Consider the following 15,828-nt stretch of genomic DNA (forward strand, 5'->3'; position numbering starts at 1 on the left):
TTCTTATGTCTTAGACCACTCCTAACCTTGATAAAAAATTGCCCTGAATTTCGAATCGTCATGGAAATTACAACTAATGGCATTCAATTCCAAATGTTATAAATCCTAAATATGTCAATTCTCAAATGTTTTTATTTTTACCTCAAACGGTGTCATTTACCCTTGTTTCCTAGCCGCACAATGTAACTAATGCAGAATCCTAAATTGTATTCTGGTTAATCTCGTTCAGATCCCTGAATAGGAGACATGTACAGGCTTTCCTGGGATAAAATATGCAATGTACAAAGCTCTTCATTCTGGAAAGCACAGGCGTTAAGATTAGAAAACATAATTTTCTACTACGGAGGGTATATCATAATTATTAGGCTTTTAAAATTAGATCGAACTAGCTGAAATTTCTGGAAGCCAAGTTAACCGTGACTCGTACAATACATACTGTTTATTCATTACCGATTGCAATTCTATGACCATAGTATTTACTGTATTAAAGGAGGAAGTAAAATCCGATTGTTAATTTTAATCTTTATGAATCTGACGACATTGAGTATTGGTTCATAAGAATTTTATAACTTGAAGCTGAAGACGCGATATTGAGAGGTAAGAAACTTCCCACACCTTATTACTTCCCTCGTCACATCGCAAGAGAACTCTCGCCCCGAAGACGACTTTGAGCACCTGGAGAGATTAAACTCACCACTGGGAAATGAAGTCCGGTCCAATGGAGTAGATGGGCGCTGTTCGATTGGTCGACTCCGTCTCGTTGCCCTCCTGGCTTCCCGTCACCTCGCCCTCCATCCCGAAGTCCACAGCCATCGCCCTCCCGCCGTCTTCACCTTCCGCCGAATCATTGTCCTCGTCGTCGTCCTCATCTTCCTCCCAGAAGTCCATCGCCTCCACCACCACGTCACCATCCGGAGCCGAATCCATTTTACCACCCAGCTCCTCCTTGCAGCGTCCCTTCTCTCTTGAAGGACCCTGTTCCTCCCGCAGCAACCTGCACCCTCTCGAAGCGCAGACTGCCGGGCGCAAGACCTCCCTACTACCTCTCCGTCTTCTAAGATCCCTTCACCTCCTCCCTACACTACCACAGCCGTCACCTCCTCCTCCCTTCTCAGCTTTTCCGTCGATCTGGCGTCATCTCTTACTCTAATCTCGCCTCCCTCATTCCTCCGGGGCTCGACGAAGAGGTGGTGGATGTGGCCGCTGAGCGGGGCCGGTGGGGTGGAGGGGAAAACACGCCAATGCAGAATTGGTTCCACCGTCCGTGATGCAGTGGATAGAAGAGCGGTCTCCTTTCGTCTAGCTTTGTGGCACGTCCGTAATATTTTCGTTCACTTCTTTGAATTTTGTGTGTACTTGTGCACGTTTTTAGATGATTCCGTAGCTTATGAGTACGTGTGTGTTTAAATATTGAGTCAACTCAGCGGCACAAGTGTCGGGGGCGAGGAGGGTTGTTTGCCGATGACAGGGGTGCCGTTCTCCGTGGAGTCTTCAAGGGCCAAGAGGTGTCCATCCTAATCGGGAATCCACTTACCCCACCCTATGGCGTTCATTTAATGTTGCCACTCCCACCCACCCCCGAACGTGTCACGTACACTTGCACCTTTGGTACGTTTCACAGCCCAATGTTCACCTTACCAATATTATTTAAAAAAATGTAGATCAAGGTCAATCCGATTTTCTTCGCTTGGATGGCTCGTCTGGATTCTGTCAGGCGTTAAAATCTCTCCATATGATCACCTGTGGGCGAGAAAAAATTTCATCAATGATTCATTCACTTCATTTATAATAATTAGTGGGCAAGGAAAAGGTCAAAAAAACGCTCAGTTATGAAATTAAACTAATAGCAATGAGCAGTTGTATGTCACAGGGAAACGAAACGGTTACTACTCGCAGAGATTCATACATAAATATTTGTCGCTCGATTCGGCAAGACCGGTTACGTGTTCCTGGACGTCAACTAAAACATTTCAAAAATTACTTTTTGTTTTACAAAAATTATGCATGAATTACTATAATCCATGTGCTACGAACAAATATCAATTTACAAAGACGGTTTTGGTCATAACTGTGTCAGACGAATGCTTTCGTTCTATTATAGAATTTTTTCATGTATTTTGCAATTATTATAGTGCATGAAAATTGGCAAATATGGATTAAATTCAAACAATTATTGTCTTTAATTATTCAATTGTAAGTGCTTTGGAAATTATTCTGTTTTTATGTTCGTGCGGCATAAAGACAAGGTATAAACACTGAATTATTTATTAAAAACTATTCCTAACAAAACATTTTTGCAAATACTATCCATCATATCTGTAGATATGTTTATTACGCTTTTCTGGTTAGCAATTAAGAAAAATAAGTACTATCGATATCTTTAATGCTTTTTCAGAAAATAAATTTTCTTTTAAACTTAAATACAGGTATTTACGAGGCCATTATCTATATTTTTTACTCGAAAGACGATCGTCTCGTATATGAGCTTTAGCTTTAATAATTTATCTAATAAATAATGAATGCTTAACTAGACTTTAATAATGTTATAGTGCTTATATGTAACCTCAATCGACAGGTGATATTTAACTTGTAAGAAGCCTATGTATTTTTCTTTCCATTGCCTCACAATGTCAAAAAAATTTTTGACATTTTGAAATACCACTGTTTGAGAGCATCTTGATCGAGATAAAAGAAATAGAATCAGTATGTGGACGTTTATAAATTCTAAATGTTAACATTTTATGTAGAAAATGATACATTTAAACAGAGGTATCATGAAACCCTTTGTTAGGCTGGATATAATTTACTCCCCCATTTCCAATGCGAGAATTTCCTTTCCAGATTTCTTTACTGGAATTAAGAAAAAATAATATTCATCATATAAGCTTATTTTGGGGATGAAGAGGACCGACTTACTTGGGTACATTTTTTTACTTTTAAAAGCATTTTACCCGAGGGTAGCAAAGTTAGCGAAGAAGATTGTGGAAAGGAGGAAGGAGAAATGAGAAGATAAGAAGATAAGAAAGATATTGGTCTTTAGCGGTGAAATGAAACACATTCTACGCAATTACGAACAAGACCGAACTCTGGTAGGAGGAAGATGGTTATGGGAAATAAGGAGCCGGCAACGTAGAGGACTCATTGCTAGATATAAAGGCAGCGCCACTGAAGGAGGAAAAAAGAAGTAGAGGAGGGGAAGTGGGTTAGAAGGAGTAGGGTAAGGAACTGGAGAGAAGTAAACAAGAATCATTTCTTGCCACTCCTCCCTCCCGAACGACAGACCGGACGGTATTCACGGCATGTGGGATGGCGTGCAGGGGAAGGCGGGAGGGGTAGTGGAAGGGGAGCCTGCCCCCTCAGGTGGGACGGTCTGAGAATTCCACGCAAGAGTAAAGAAACGGAATTAAGGAGGGGAGGGAGTCGGCGACCTACATGGACATCGGTACCAGCGCCGAAGAGGAAATCGAAGCTTGTTCTGCGCTCTCTTTAGGCACCCAAATGGCCGCGAGGCGGAGGGCTCGGCGTCGCGGAGGGGTAGAGGAGGGTGCAGATGTGAGAAAGCCGAAACTGAGAGTGGACGTCGAGGAGGCCATGAGGATGGCCCGGCAGTAGGAAGGAGGAGCCACTCAGAAGAGAGGGAGGTGGGTGGGGTTTGAAAGGTCTCCGATTCGTCTGTGGAATGGGAATTTGAATGAGGCACGAAAATGGAAAGATTTTTATTGGAATTTTAGGGGGAACTGGGGCAAAGACAAAGAGCTGGAAAAAAGGAATGTAACTCTATGAAGAAAAAAGAATGGGAAAGAGATCGGCGCTTGTCTCAAGCGGAAATGGCAGGGTATAGAGCTTTCATGGGTCTGGAAATGACTATCATCTTTGAATATGTTTATAGTCTCAATTACGCCCGAATATAAGAACCGATGAAGAATATATGTACCAACTTCAGTGAAAATATTTGGTCGGGCGTTGCTTTGCAGCTGTATATTTATCTTTGAAAAAAGGAAGCAGATGATGTAGGAATATTGTCACCTGAACGTTACGTTGAGACATTCGGGTGACGTTTTAAAGGTAAATAATCTTCGTGACACTCAAATGTAACACACATGGACGTCCTTGCGAAATTTTTTGAATCTGTGTATAGTTATAAAAAATATAGTTGGGCACTCCATTTTCATTTTGTGGATGATGAATTAAACAACATGACAGTGACGTTTTTCCTTTGAGACTTCCGGCTAAAAATACTATTTGAGCCGCAGGAATACTTTACGGATAAATTGAATTATATTTTAATATTTACTGGTTAAAATGAACGATGTAGAACTTTGAGCAATGAATAATGGGTCAAGAAGACGCATGGATGATGTGATAGGAAGGGAGGACTCACAGAACGGGATGTTAAGCACATGGATTGACAGAAGAGGAAGGAACAAGAGATGTAAAAGAAGAGAAATTGTTGGCGGATGGGTACAGAAAGAGATAATAAGGCAAAGAAGATGAAGAGACAATTGTGAGACAAACATAGGACCATAATCCCAGCCAAATATCTTCATTGAACAATTAAGACCATTTCATTCCAAAAATGAGGTCGTAAAATTTAAAAAATGACAAATTTAGATCTCGGATAGCGCACTCACCCGAATCTTTTTAGATACTGGAAAATAAAATACTGATTAAATGTTAATCTAAAATAGGTGTGTAGTTTACTAGTGAAATTTCTCATATTCATTCATTTACAAATAGGTGCTTAAACCCACCAACATGAGGAAGTAAATCTCTCTCTATATTATGAAATTAAAATGTTTTTCATCCACTTAAACATGTACACTACGTTAAGAAAAATAGCAAAGTTTCTCAGATAGACGTCAAAAGATCAGGAAGTAAAAGTTGAAAGCTGAAATAATAAAAATAAAATGTTTGAGATAGTGAATTTACATTTCAATGGATTAGTTTTACGATTATTTGTTTCTTATTGCACGACTTAAATGGGATATTTTTAGATAGCCACATTAAAATAGTTTTATTTATCACTTCAGTTAATGTCAATTTTTGTAGTTTGTTTCCTTGAAATATATACTTTTACCCCGTTATAATACTCTTTTACGCAATGGCGAATCAAATCAAATTGACGATTCAAATTTTCTTTAACAAAACATGTTTCAACTCTAATCATTTTTCTTTTAAATATGCAAAAAAGTCTCATACAGCTATAAAGCTGTCATCTTTTATTTTGAATTCTCTTTTCTAATATGGGAAGAATGATATATCGCCTATTGAATGGTTGAAGGATATCTATTTACACCTCTTTTTCAGTACCCTACTTTTGACGAGGCTAAACTCGATTTGTTTAAAAAAACTTTGAGATCCAATTGGGATAATGAGGACTTGCGGTGGATTGCGAAAGAGGTGGGCCTGTGGAGGTTAAGAAAAGGAGAGATGAGTTGCAGAGGTATAATGGGAGTGGATAGGGGGTATAAGAGGAGTTTGGACGCTGAAAAAGGGGTGAAAGAGGGTGGAGGCACAAAGCATTTGAGGCGAATGGTGTTCGAAAGTGATACGCGCCACGCCGGCGGCACATTAGCAACTCAACCTCGGGAGACCGATGCAAGACAGGGAATGTGAGCGGAAAGATGCAGAGACTCTCATGAAAGAATATGCATGGATTGCGGCCAGATTCGACTTAAAGAAAATAAATTAGTTTCGAGCTGACCGAAGCAGAATAAATTACAAACTGGAATAATTTCATAAAGAAAAATGTCAAAAAGAGAAATGCTCACGGCAAAATCAAGAATTTGAACCAATAAAACCACCTAATATTTTCCAGAATTGAGAGCTGAAGGTATAAATGTAGGTATATTAATGTGCAGCTGTATTTTAACGATCTTGTTCGTAAGTTTCAGTCAATCAACTATCGAGAAATGAAGAAATGTAATTCAATAAAATGATTGAAAAATACAAATTTTGCAAATATACTCCTGATCGCGGGGAACTAAAATCACTATGCGCTGGCCGGCAGAAAAAAGTACAGTAGATCAGAGGCCACAGCAGACATTAATTTCAATCTATAGAATAACTGATCCTAACTTTTTTCTCTCGCGTGATGACGCATTTTAGAATAAACTGGAAAAAAATCCCCAAATTTCGCGTAAAATTAGCTTAATGGAGCAATCTAACCTATCGAATATCAATTTTTCCCTCCGTTGTGCAATTTGAACGAGTCTGTTGCCTTAAAATATTCTTCTTTTCTGAAAACGCTCGTTCCAAAGTAAAACTCTCGGCCATTGGTGTGTGTTAACAATTTATTTGACTATTATATAAACAATATTTTCCTCTTTTTTTCATATCCGTTTTCGAAAACTTCGTTATCCTCATACCTGTGACTATCTAGACCATTATGACTAATTTAATAACTTGATTTGTATAAAAACCTTGCTTTTGGCTTTCTTTTGATATTTTGAGATAATAGACTCAAGGTGAAGTGTGAAGTGGTTAGGTAAATGGACGATGTGGAGAAAATGAGTGGTTGAATGAAAGAGGAAAGGACTCCTGCGGTGGAGGGTCAATTGGGCGGGCGGGTGGCTGAGAGTTTTGCCGGCTGGCGGTGGGGGACTTTCGGGTGCGGAAAGGGATTGAGGGAGGCGGTCGACCAAACGGAATATTAGCAGAGGACTATTGAGGGAATGTTGGAGTGAAGTTGTTCGGGTGCTGGAGGTTAGGGAGTTGAAAGGGGAATAGATCGAGAGGCAAAAGGGATCCGAAGGACCCTGGAAAAGGGTACGGTAGGTAAGGGGTTAGGGAACAGGTACATATGTCCACTTTCAAGACATAGGGTTACCTGTGAGAAGCATTGCAAGACAGAAAGTTGGCGAGTTCAAACAGACTTCAGTGGTTAGAATTTAAGAAAATTTAATAGAGCTTATTATATACCTTTTGAGATGTTTCGATTTGTTGGCTAGTGTAGTAAAAATAGAGCTCCGTCTTGGTTGGTTCTTCTTCACCCGACTTTGCAAATTCTTTTGGTACCTAGTAAGTGGTGAAATGAGGTCAAGTTACCTCGTATCATCTTAGTTTACCATTCGAAACCGCCCGTGTTTTCGCCAAATACCGTCAATTTTTAAAAAGTATGCTTCCCAATTCCCTTCATGGCAGATTAGCATTTTATGGTGCCGCTTTGTCATTATCTTCATATGAAGGTAACGCGATTTCATGCGTTGAACTATAATTAATATGTTGTTTTAAGAATTACCCTCTCTCGAGTAACGATAGACAAACTAACAGGTCATTTTATGTACTACTGATTTCTCTGCAATTTTTTTTTCCAAACATAACTACTACTCCAGAAAAGATGTCCACTACGAATTAGGTTCCCTTAATTTTATTCAGCCATAAAATAAGATTTTATAAAAATATCTAGAGTATTCACTTCTTAAAATTAAATATTAATAATAATAAACAATTTTTATCGCTCTTGGAGCGAAGTCCCTTGGAGCAGAATACATGTTACATGAGGTTTTGAAACCTATGGAGTGGAACAGGTTTACATAATACATAGAATAAGGTAGTTAAACCAGTCACAAAACATAATTTAACATCAGTTGAACGAAAAATATAGTATAATACATACATACAAATACAAAGAACAATAGTTAAATATTTAGCCTGATAGAACAGTAATAAGGTCTTTTTGGTAGTGTGGTAGACAGATATTCAAACATGTTCCTGTTGAATTGGGATGTGTTCCTGGATAATTTTACTTTATTAGGCAAACAGTTCCATAGTTTACAGGATGAAATACTGAATGACTTTTCATATATAGCCGTGCGGTATTTGGGAAGATGGAATGTTTTTGTAATGCGGGTTGATCTCTTTGTCGTAAGTGAATTGAATATAAAATTTTCATATAAATATGAAGGGGTTTTAGAATTCAGAACTTTAAATAATTGTGAGGCCTTTTGAAGCATTCTCCTCTGTTCGAGTTTTAGCCAATTCAACATTTTATAGTAAGGAGTTACACGTTCATTAAAACGCATATTAAAGATGAATCGTAGACAAGAGTTTTGGAGCCTTTGTAATTTTGTACTTATCTCCTTGTTCACATCAGCGTAGACAACTGAGCAATAGTCGAGATGTGATCATACTAACGTTTGAACAAGCTTCTGACGTAATTTTATAGGGATTAGGTGTCTGAAATGCTTCATTGTATAAAGAGTTTTGTGAACTTTATTATAAATGGCATTTACTTGCTCGCACCAGGTTAAGGTGCTGCTTAGATTAACTCCCAGGCTTTTCACTGTATTTGAGTAGTCAATTTGAATATTTAAAACACTTATTTTAGGGATATCACTTGCGAGCACCATATGTACACTGGTGGTGCTCCCAAAGATTATCGACTTGGTCTTTTTGGGATTCAGATTTAGCCGATTTTCAGTCAGCCATTCACAGATGAGTTGGATATCCTTGTTGACCAAGTCAATGGCATGGTTAAATTCAGAGGGGTAGGACTCAAGATATATCTGTAGATCGTCAGCATAAAAGTGATGTTTACAATTAGTTATTATGGTAGCTAGTTCTTTTATAAAAATAGTAAATAATAAAGGTCCGAGAATTGACCCCTGTGGAACTCCACATTGGACAGGTTAGAAAACAAATACATTCATCTTTAACAGCCTGCTGACGATTAGACAGATAGGAGCGAAACCAGCGAAGGACAGAGTAAGAGAACTTGAGTTTGCTCATACGTTCCAGTAGGATGCCGTGGTCTACTGAATCAAAAGCCTTGCTCAAATCGAATTGGACTAAAATTGTTACCTTTTTTGCGTCTATGGATTTGCGAATATCATCAGTTACCTTTATCAAAGCCGACTGAGTGCTATAGAGCTTACGAAAGCCCGAGAGATACTCATCGAAGAAATTGTGCCGCGTAAGATGCTCCCCTGTAACCGTATGAAAGATTCGCTCGAGAGGTTTGGACATAGAACAAAGAAGTGCAATAGGTCGGAAGTCAGACATTTCTTTCGGAGTTGTTATTTTCATTATCGGTCGAACTAGGGCAGATTTCCGCAAGGTAGAAAATATAGAGTAATTGAGTGAACAGTTATAGATGTCTAGTATCATAGGCATTACTACTGAAAGAATAACATTTAGCATTCTTGCACTGATTCCATAGACGCCTGTTGAATTTGATTTTAAACTTTTCACTTGGTATTAAGGTAATTAAGGTAAACGAAGAGTAGGCATCCTTTGATTCAAAACGAGTAGTAACTAAATGAAGAGAGGAATTAAATATCCGTTAATATTTATAATGAAAAAAAGTTTAACAAAATAATTGCCGAAAAGCGTTTATGATTTTTCACAAACACTTTTCGGCAAAAATTGATCAAAAGTTCATTTCTCATCGACTTTGTACTCGTATTTGTATGATTGTGGTTGACTAATGTTAACAAGAGTGTATAGAGGTTATATATATATATATAAACATGTATATGTATGAAGATATATGTTTGTATATGTATATATATATATATATATATACATTCAAACACGAAATCCCGCCAAACGGCGAATAAATACTCATATATACAGAAACAGATATAAGGAAAAGGGATAGGAACACATATAAAGGACGAACACAATAAAGGTGGGGAAGGCGGAATCGAACGGATCACAAGAGTAAAAATATTTCCTCAACCGGGACTCGAACACCGGATCTTTCCACTTGCCGGGCGGATGCTCGTTCTTTATTGTGTTCGTCCTTTATATGTGTTCCTATCCCTTTTCCTTATATCTGTTTCTGTATATATATATATATATATATATATATATATATATATATATATATATATATATATATGTGTGTGTGTATATGTATATATATGTATATAAATATAAATAAATAAATAAATATATATATATATATATCTTCGAAATGGAACGCTCTTCGGCGACGCACAAATATATAAAACACAGATGTAGATTTTTAGACTAGAGAGAGACAAAGAAAGGACACTCACAATATGTTATTTGACGTTTCAACGGCTCGGCTGGGCTGTCGTCTTCAGAATCACTGTAGATTCTGAAGTCGACAGCCGAGCCGCCGAAACGTCAAATAACATATTGTGAGTGTCCTTTCTTTTTGTGTCTATAGTCTAAAAATCTACATCTGTGTTAATATATATATATATATATATATATATATATATATATATATATATATATATATATATGGGAGTTGGGCGAGTGACGAGGTAAAAGGAAGGGGTATGGAGACAGAATAAACGTGGAGAAGAGATCGAGGAGATATTGAAGGGATGGGAGGTGAGAGGATATTTCGCAGAGGCTCGGGTAAGAATTCAGCCAATCCGCTTAAAAAGGATGAATCGGTGAAAGAGCACTATCGACAATTAACTCCCCGTGAAGAAATCTCAAGGGAAAAGAGCGAAATTGGAAGAGCAACTAGACCAGCGATTTCGGTGTAGGAAGCACGATCGCAACAGAAATAGGGAGAGCCTAAATGGGAGGATGAAAGAAATGAGGTGAATGAGATGATGGAAGAGAGAGAGAGAGAGAAGCTGAGGCCGTAGAGCGAAGGGTATTAGGAAGGGGAAGGAAAAGAAAATCTGGAAACTTTATTGTAATATCATGTAGAAAAACGAAAGTGTAAGTAGCATACGTTTATAATCTTTGGTAACGCAGGCGTGACGTTACAAAATCAATGTAATACGCGCAATTAAATTATTCTCCTGGCAGTAATCAGTCATATTTATCTACTTGCGTACCAAAACTTTCTTTCAGCTTGCTTCGAAACATAGAAAAATAATTACAAAAACTTCCCGTTCCTTCCCTACAATTTTAGCTGCAAGAATTGCCAGAAGTAAGGAATACGCCTATTAGAAATATTTTTCTTAAATTTGCGTTCCATTAGACTGCTGTCTCAGAATCTCAGAATTTGATTACTATGCGATCATACAAATTTGAGTAGGTAATTTCACTGGAATGAGTTTGTAGTCCACATGAATTATGGTACTTTGGGATATAATTGTTTTAAGAAACTCTCAATTTATTAATTTTTATAAAAGGAGATTTGAAGCACATATCCTTACCACTTTATTTCGTACTGCTAGAGGATAAAATCAATAGTATTATAAAAAAATGGATCTATCTATCAAAATAGTTTTTAAAAATTATGATAGAGTGAATCGGGTTTGAATCATAACGAAGATAACTTGACGAAAGACACACCCTTTTTATAGTGAATCACATCCTTTTCATAGTGGATGCTAGAGTAAAGAGCAGTAATGCATTATGTACCATGATACCAGTTGCAGTGCCTGAGTTATTGACAAAATTATCATCAGAGAAAAATAATGTTTTGCAAATACGTTTATAATAACGTACTGAGCATCCTTGATCTGATAGAAGAAGTGAAATAGGGACAAAACTGATCAGGGAGACAGCTGGGTAAATTTTTAGTAAGGAGCAGTGCAATAGGTTTTACTCCTGACTGTGAGAAATTTTTTTGAGTTCAAAACAATATTGCAGAATAGAACGCACGGAAGCATGAATGAAATCAATCCAACAAAGAGTTATTTAAATTCCTATTTTTACTTCTTTTAATATCTGAACAAAACAAAAACAGTGTAGGTACATAAAAGTACCGATTGTAATGCATAGATTTCTCAGCGGCATTTTTAAAATTTGCAAACATTCTTCAAATGATTTCTTTAGTTTGGTTAAAGTGTTACTAGTCAGGGCTAGAGAAACCTCCACCACTCGGACCAGTGGCGATTTTAAGAGTGCACGACGTCGATGCAGCACAAAGGGAAGGTCCTCGGAGAAGACGGGAAAGAGACGTCCTCTATGACGCGTCCCCACCCGGAAGTCTATTATGAAGGGGTGCATAGAGCCCGAGGGAAGACGAGACTGAAGAAAATGGAGGGGTGTATGGTTAAGAGGGAAGATGAACGCATAAATATATTAACGTGACCATAACTGGCGATAGGGCATGCGAGGGATGCTCGCGGAAGTCTCCCCGCCGCAATCCGGCTCGCGAGCCAGCTTATCGCGGCCCGCTCCAGGGTGCCTCGCTTCCGCACAGACCCCATTCTCCTCGCCGTCTGCCCCACTTCCCACTCGCCCTCTCCCTTAGCACTCGCCCCTTGTATCCGTTCTCCCTCCCGAGGGGTCAGGTGGCCCACCCGTCGCGTCCTCATCCCGCCCCTCCGCTTCTGTCGCTCCCCTCTACTCCAGCCTTCGTATCCTTTTTTCGCCTTTCGATCTCCCACCGCTTCCTCCCGCCTCCTCCCCTATCTTTGCGTGTGCCCCAGAGGTCTCCTTCCGAGATCTCACTCTCTCCGGGTTGGAGAGGTTCAGGGATGGGGAGGGAAGGGTGGGAGTTGGGGGGCGCGCAAGATGTAGGGACGTTTGGCTAGTTGGTGGGAGCCATTATTGCTGTTGCTTGAACATTTTAAATTAACCTCGGCTCCTTAAGTGACGACAAGCATTTGGACTACAACGGAGACGCTCTCTGTCCCAAGACGGGGGGAGTGTGATTTTTTTACTATTCCAACTCTTCGCATCGATCCCTTGAAATCTTTGAAAATTTTGCCACCTATTCCTCTCGCAATACTCTCTCTTCTAGTGAAGTTATTGCTTTAAATAGTGTTAATCACAATAATAATGAGACTCAGTTTTAAAATTCTATACATTGCGCTAATAGCCTAACAAAGTTGTCCTCTAATGAGGGATGCAATTTTTAATTGAATGGTATTACACAGCCAATCATATAAATTGGAATCAATCTGTGGAGTATTTTGATAATTCTTAATGTTAAACTCAAACCTATTATTATTTGCTTATGATTTATATGCAACTTTTGCCGGTGATAAGTGCTATTATTTAATGAGGTGATAGGATACTTATTGGCATGATTTCAACACTGGAAAATTGATATATTTTTCGCTGCATGCGTGAAGGATAATCCTTGAGAGACCGGAATACACAGATATTTTAGCATCAAAACTTTCAAGTATTCACCGATGAATGATGTATTATTTCCTACATTAATAAAACTAATGCTTGCATTTCATTGAATAATTTTGCATGATCGATTGCATTGTGTCAACTTTCATAACCGCTATTGCATTAATGGAAACTGCTTTTAGACATGTCATCTATTTTGGAGTATAAAATAGTTTCCTCAAAAGAAATGGTTGAAGATTAGGAAATTTTGCTAAGCGAAAAAGATCTTCTCTTCATACAACTCGCCGGAAAAAATTGTAACATCCAAATTATGACTAATTAGTTTAATCTTAGTAATTCTTCTGCTACTCTCCTTTGATACTGGAAAATATAATTACAGTTTTAACAGTTCATAAAGCCAATCTCTTGCAACTTTTATGCTAACCCATCGAATACGCCATAATTTGAGCATTTTGTGATTAATTGACATGAAATACAGTCTGTGAAGAAATTGAGAGTAGATATCATTTATTCTTGTTTCCTTTAATCTATATAAGATACAATTAAATAAAGCCTCTTAAAAATGAAATGTAATATTTTGATAGCACAAGATTACAAAAAGGAAAACTGTTGTGCTGGTGGAAAAAAAACATTTTCTCGAACGTCGTCGAAACGCGAGCATTTAATCACATAAAATTGCTCCGCACTCCTCATCCTCCCGGAAAAAACGGCTCCTTCCCATAAAAACGGAGTGATCCCCGTAAATTAATCCGGATGGGGTTCGCAATGTGGGTCATTCTATTTTTAAGGCACCCCCGCGAACATCGATAGTTTATGCCTTCCTTCAATGCAAACCCTTCCCTTTCCTCCCCGCTCGTAAAAATAGCGTCGTCTCCCGCGAGCAAGCAGCAGTCATGAATCAGCTGCAGCGTGAAAAATCCTTTGAAAGGGGAGATGGAAAGTGAGATAGAGGGAGTGACTCCGCTCCGGAGCACTCAATACTCGCAGCAATCAACGGCGTAATTATGTTTTCAATTAGCAGGTACCCGACGGCGGTGGTAGTCCGTCCTCCCCTTCTCCCTCCGCTCTCCCTCCTCCCCAGCCCCCCCCCTCCTCCCATTGATCACTCTATCTACATCCTCTCACCCGCTGCCCCCCAGCATCATCCCTCGGAGAGTGTATTTTTAAAACCCCACACCCCAGTCGTCCAATATAGGGGTGGCCCACCCCACTTTGTCCCCGCAAAACCCTGCCATTCAACGGCCCTACAATTTTCGCAATGACGGCGGCAGGAGGATAGAATTTCCATCGAATTTTTTGTCCCAAAAGCTTCGAACTCAGATCTCCACCGATGCACACCTAGAATCGTCGGGGTTCTCAGATCCCACCTGAGTGTTGTGTGAGAGACAGGGTTGTGGGGCCCACAACGGCGAAGGGTCTCACCGCCGAGCACTTTCCCTGCGACAGCCCAAAACCCAAGTCGAAGGACTTTAGGCAAACACCCGGGTGGAGGTGTGCGGTCTGGTCGTTATTCTGTTTTTGACGGAGCCACTAGAGTTGTTACCTAAATGGAAGGTGAAAGGGGGGATCGTATGTCTATTTTTGCAGGGCGTGAGAGGGGTTAAATTCGTCGTCAATGTCCAGGTTCATCTCGGATACCTTCCAAGCGTGTCTTTTTTATGGATGATTCCCCAATAACCCGAATTCATTGAGGGTTAATGAGGAAAGCTCCGGTTATTATATTCATTATGCATTATAGTTCGCCATTTGCCACTTAATTAAAATTTCATTTCTGCCTATATTTACTGTCCTACAGATTCAAATTAGTATTCAATTCTTGCTACTTTTCCTGCTTGGGACCTAACATAAGAAGAATGAGTACTTTCATTTTTCTCTTAAAAAATTGAATACTGTCATTTGTAATCTCTTCGTACTAAGAATAATATTTTTCATTTAATTTTTGTAATAAATTATTTCGGATGGCGCTTATGCTATTCGATTATTTGCAGCAGGTCAATTATTTTTCTTTACTATTATTTCAACAAACACTAAGGTAAGATGCGATGTCTCAACTTTTTATCATCTAGACTACCTAGAATCTTTCTAAATCGAAATATCCTTGCTCAAAAATTTCAGTTTGAATATAATTAGAAAGTGAAGACTGGATAAAAATATGCCCATTATCAGTCTATAAAATATTAACCGAAATACGAGCGTGGACTTGTACTTGCATAGAATAAAAAAGAGTCAATTCAAAATATTCAGTTGGTTGAATCATCTGAAAATTAATGCAACAATATCAGAGTGTGTCAATCATTCGCCTTGACCGGGATCGGAACCCGGATCCCTTAATGTCCGGCCGAGTGCTTTAGCTAGTTTAGTTATCGAGGCGTTCTATTAAACTCACAAATTTGGTCCAGGCGAATGATTTTTACGCTCTGAAATTGTTACATTGAAATGCACATTAGCGGATGACTCCGTTAAAAGTTACTGTGGTGGCATCCCCGGCAGTTCTTTGCAATTCAACTGAAAATTAAGTGAAATTCCCATGCGTATATTTTAAAATTTGGTAAAATTTATACAAAGAAGGGCAACATTTTTAGACTTCCAAAACTACATCAGTGAAAACAAAATATCAGAGTCAAGTTTTAGCTTTCATTTGATGTAGCATTGTTACTCAGGTTAAGACGATTAATGCGATTGAGAACAGTCCTTCAGAAGGGAGAACTCGACTTGAAAATGACAGACATCTTGGGACAACCTGGAAAAAACCTGGTGCTCGACAAACGAGCAGAGCCCACGCTCGCTCGTCAAAACGCATCTAATCCGAAGGCCTCGGCAGAAAGAACCTTAATACTCTCGTGGCATTCATGAGCC

The 15,828-nt window shown here is 38.9% G+C and overlaps 1 long non-coding RNA gene across 1 annotated transcript in view; it reads right to left on the minus strand.

Annotated features, from left to right (window-relative positions):
- Window positions 1–1,045: 1,045 nt before the first annotated feature.
- Window positions 1,046–15,828, minus strand: part of LOC139691194 (uncharacterized) — a 281,641-nt gene continuing 266,858 nt past the window's right edge. Inside the window, exon 3 of the long non-coding RNA XR_011701572.1 lies at window positions 1,046–1,740. This is a non-coding gene — a long non-coding RNA (uncharacterized lncRNA). The remainder of the gene's footprint in view (window positions 1,741–15,828) is intronic.

Source organism: Hetaerina americana, unplaced genomic scaffold (genome assembly GCF_022747635.1).
Source record: "Hetaerina americana unplaced genomic scaffold, ioHetAmer1.1.p SCAF_30, whole genome shotgun sequence".
Taxonomy (NCBI): Eukaryota; Metazoa; Arthropoda; class Insecta; order Odonata; family Calopterygidae; genus Hetaerina; species Hetaerina americana.